General features: G+C 44.2%; 1 protein-coding gene across 1 annotated transcript in view; it reads left to right on the forward strand.

Moving 5' to 3' along the window:
* Positions 1 to 4,950, forward strand: part of SAE1 (SUMO1 activating enzyme subunit 1) — a gene marked incomplete in the record, with an annotated part of 108,085 nt that overhangs the window by 97,319 nt on the left and 5,816 nt on the right.

Consider the following 4,950-nt stretch of genomic DNA (forward strand, 5'->3'; position numbering starts at 1 on the left):
GGAAAGAGAAAGAAATGAACGCTGTCCATAATGTCTGGTCATGTCATGATCACCCTCTACCAGTCCTTCAGCCCGTTAGATCTTGGGGACTTGCACATAGGCCTGGTATGTTTCAGGCTGACTAGGCCCAGGTATTTGAACCACAGTTGTTGCCATGTGGAATCCAGCTTCTATTGAGCAATACATCACCAGTCCACTGTGCCACAAAACCAGCCCAAAGTACTGGTTTTAAAATTACATAAATAGGGGCCAGCAGATGGCACAGTGTACTAAGGTGTTGTACTCCCACATGGCCAGTCACTGTTCGAGTCCCAGACCTGGTAGTATGAAACTTACTCCAGGCACATGTGGGTATGTATTCTCAGTCCTGAGAGGAGAATAAAGGAACAGGGATTGTGGCATGGCCACATGCTCTGCAGCCTGGTTGGGTGGGTGTGGGGGTTCTCCCTTTCTCTGTGTCTCTCCAGCGAGCGCACACACCTATTGCAAAAATCTCTCTTAAAAAAATTTAATATACCTCTTTGTTAGGAAAAATCAGATAGTACAGAGTAAACTCTAAGGTGAAAATGTAAGTCACTCAATTACCCAGAGAGAACGACTGACAGTTTGGCGTTATGTCTACATCCCAGTGCTGTGGTGTGAATATGTCCCCCAAAAGACTTATGTGTTTATGGGGCCAGGACGTGGCATGGTGGTTAAGGGTGCTAGACACCCACATGGCCAACCACAGTTGTCTGTCTCTATCCCCCCCCCCCCATCCCTCTCTGGTCAAATAAAATAAATAAATAAAGTTAAATAAAGTAATTATTTTTTAAAAAAATAAAGATTTATGTGTTTAAAGCTGGTTGCTGGTGGGGGCTGGCAAGTGAGGCAAGTGATGTGATGTTTAAGGGCAATGAACTCCCACATGGCTGACTTTGGTTCAAGCCCCAAACCTGGCAGCTTGTTCTCTCTCTCTCGCTCTTGCTCTCGCTCTCATTCTCACTCACTCTCTCTTTGTCCTTCTCCAGTCAAATTAAAATAAATAAATAAATAAAGTTAAATAAAATAATTTTTAAAAAATACTATAAACAAAAAGAATTGAAACTTTATCCAGCTATACTGTTGACAGGCAAGGACTTTGGGGAGTGTTTAGGCATCAGGATAGAGACTCAGTGATTGGATATTTGTGTATTTATAGGAAGACACAGACATATAAGTGATTTTTGTTGTTGTTTTGTTTTGTTTTTGCCAGAAGGTACATGAAATTGCCAGAGAGAGAGAGGAAGGGAGAAGGCACCACCACCCTCCCCCTGAGTGGGATGTGATTACACTGCATTCCCGTCTCCTCCATCATTTCTCCGTCCTGTCAGGATTTGGGGCATGTCTACACACTTGCTTTGTGTGTCTCTTTCTTTAAGAATTATTTAGGGATGAGCAGATGATGTAGTAGTTACATTGCTGGACTCCCACATGGCCAACTACAGTTCGAGTCCTGGACCTGGTAGCTTAAAGCCCACAAAGGGGAACCAGCAAATGGTATAATGGTTGTGTCACTGGACTCCCATGTACTCGACTGCAATTCGAGTCCCAGACCTCACGCCAGATGTGTGTGCATGTGTACCCACCCAGGGTCCCAAGAGGAGAATGGAGAAGAAGGGATTGCAACATGGCCGTTTCTCACTTTCTGTCTGTCTGTCCCTCTTGGGAGTGCCAGTGCCCTATAATAAAAAACCTCTCTTTTTAAAAAGGAACCAGCAGTTGGTGTAATGACTATGTCACTGGACTCCCACCTAGTCGACCATGGTTCAAATCCTGGACCTGGTAGTTTAAACTCACATTGGGTCCATGTATGTGTGTGCCTAAGATCCCAAGAGGAGAATAGAGAAGGGATTGTGGCGTGACCATCCTCCCTGGGGGGTGATCTCCCTTGGTGTCTTTCCAGCGCCCTATAGCAAAAACCTCTCCCCCGCCCCCCCCCAAAAGAAAAATAAATAAAAACTCACGTATGCATGCCAAGATCCCAGGAGGAGAATGGAATAGAAAGGATTTGGGCATGGTCATTACCCCCAGAGGGCAGTTTTCATTTTCCCTCTCACTATCTCTCTCTTCAGTGAGCACATGTGCCCTAGTAGCAAAAATTATTTATTTAATTTTATTTAGTACTTTTTAATTTGCTATGGGACGTGTGTGCTTACCAGAGAGAGAAAGCACCCAGATCCAGGACTCAAACCTCAAACCATGCTCATCCATATGGGACCCCAACACCTTAACCATACCATCTGCTGGCCTCCCACCTTGTGTCTATCTCTTTTTTTTTTTTCTTTGAGAGAGAGAGAGAAAGATTTTTGCTATAGGAGGGCTTGTGTACTCAGCAGAGAAAGAGACAGAAAGCAAGAAATCATTCCCAGAGGGGATGGCTACATTGTAATCCTTTCTCCTTGGGATCTTGGGCCCACACACATAGGCACCTGGCATGAGTTTTAAGCTGCCAGGTCTGAGACTCAAACTGTGGTCAACTATGTGGGAGTCTAGTGACATAACCATTATGCTGTCTGCTAGTCTCCCCATGTTATATGTCTTTAAAGCCACCAGAGGGACCAGCAGGTGGCGTGGTGGTTAAGGCGCTGGACATACCCCACATGGCCAGCCACAGTTCAAGTCCTGAATCTAGTGGCTTTCGTTCTCACTTCCTCTATCTGGTCAAATTAAAATGAATGAATGAGTAAATAAAGTTAAATTGATATTCTAAAAAATATAAAGGAAGTAAGAAAGAAAGCCACCAGGATAAGGATTCAAAGCACATGGTTGGGGGCAAGCAGTTGATGTGGTGGTTAAAGATGCTGGAATACCCCATGACTAACCACGGTTTGCATTCTCACTTTACCTCTCTCTGTGTCTTTTTCTGGTCAAATTTAAAAACAGTAATAATAATTAATAAGGGGCTGGCAGGTAGCATAGTGGTTGAGGGTGCTGGGCTCCCACATGGCCAACTGCAGTTCAAGTCCTGGACTTGGTGACTTGCTTTCTCACTCCCTCCCCCATTCTGTCCCTCTCTGGTCAAATTTTAAAATTAAATTATTATAAATAGATAAAGTTAAATAAAATAATTCTTTAAAATAATAATAAAGTTGAATATTTTATTTTTTTGGAGGGTTTTTTTTGTTTGTTTGTTTTGTTTTGTTTTGCTATAGGGTGCGTGTGCTCACCAGAAAAACAGAGACAGAGAGAAAGAAACAGAGAAATCACACCCCTGGGGGGATGGCCATGCTGTAATCCCTTCTCCTCCATTCTCCTCTCGGGATCTTGGGCACACAACTGCTGGTCTCTAATTATTAAAAATTTTAAAAAGCACATGGTTGGTCATATGGGTTCTAGCTCCCAACCACCAGGCCACGGGGTCAGCCCTTTTTTTTTAAACGCCAAAGAGCATGTGCACATGTATAAGAGAAAATGTTCCTAATGTGGTTTGCAACCCTTTTTCTCTAATTCTCCATCCCATCAGGATCTTGAGCTGTGTCTTGTTTTTAAGCCACTTGGCTGGGACTTAAAACTTGGTTGTCCATGTGGGAACTGGCTTCCTAGGGGGCCAACCCAAGACCCCTAAACTTATTCCAAACTCTCGTTTCCCTGTGTTGGCTCTGTGCTACCTTGGGACTCTACAGAGTCCTGACCAGAAGGCTGTCAGCAGATAGAACCCTTGGACCCTGTACCTCAAACTTCTATTATAAATTACCTTCAATCAAGTATTTCTGTTGTAAGCAACACAGTGGACTAAAGCACACAGCATACATACAATCAATAAAATACTTTGTAGACTTTTAAAAAATTTGCTATAAAGTGCATGTGTTCACCAAAGAGGGACAGAATCAAGGGAGAAAGACAGAGAAACTGAGAAAGCACCCACCCAGGGGATAACCACCTGCAGTCCCTTCTCGCACCCTGCGTGAGTTTAAGCCACCGGGTCTGGGACTCGAACTGTGTTCGACTTCATGGGAATCCAGTGACATAGCCATTATGCCAACTCCTGGTCCCCGAGTAGTGGAATTATACATTTTTCCTTACTGTTGTTCTTTATAGAACCTCGTGAAGGACCTTGATGAACTGGAAGAGAATCACCCTCTGTGGTTGAGCAGAGGGGAGGGAGTGGGTGCCTGTTCTGGCCAAGCTGTGAGGAGCTGGGACCTGCAGGACACAGTGGGTGGGAGTCGGAACAGAATCAGCCATTCTGGAGGGCATTTTCACAGTACCTACAAGACCCAGCAATTCTGTATTTAGGAACTTTCCTGGGGAATTATTTGGACACCTGTGCTAAGATGTATGGTTGCAGTGTTGAACCGTGGGCTACTGGACAGAATGCATAGCATTTGACACGTGGATTTAAAATTCTGTATCATCAGATATGTGTAAAATGTCTAAAAGGATATGCATCAAACTGAGAAAACTGGAAATGGTCTCCTGGTGGCCAGCTTCCTCAGGGAGGCTTTCCCTTTACCTTTCTGTGTTCCCATTTGCTCAGTTAACGGTTTTGTGTTCAGTGATGACAACTGACTGGGCACACTTCCTGTGGGGAGGTAGTAGAGGAATGTGCTTTGTTCTCCAGGATGGTGGTTTGAGGGGCAGGTGACAGTATCAGCTCCAGTTTGTCCCCTGGATGCCCCATCCTGGCCTAGAAGGGCCGGTGTCTGTGTGGGTTGTGAAGACTTTCTGCTTTTCTTTAATTTCAGACCCTAAAATTGCCCCTGCCTTCTGCATGTTAACACAGGCCTGTTCCCTGGCACTTGTCTGGGAATAGCACATAGAACCCATCACCCATTATGGGTAAGAAGAGAATTGCGGGAATGTGACCGGGGCATTGAAACATCTGATATTTGTAGGCCCTTATTTTTAGGAAGCACAGATATAGTCTTTCCTTTAACTTAAAAAAAAAAAAAAAAAAAAGGGTTTGAAAAAAATTTTTTCTTCCCAAAT

This window comes from Tupaia chinensis, unplaced genomic scaffold, assembly GCF_000334495.1.
Source record: "Tupaia chinensis unplaced genomic scaffold, TupChi_1.0 Scaffold000067_1, whole genome shotgun sequence".
Classification (NCBI taxonomy): Eukaryota; Metazoa; Chordata; class Mammalia; order Scandentia; family Tupaiidae; genus Tupaia; species Tupaia belangeri.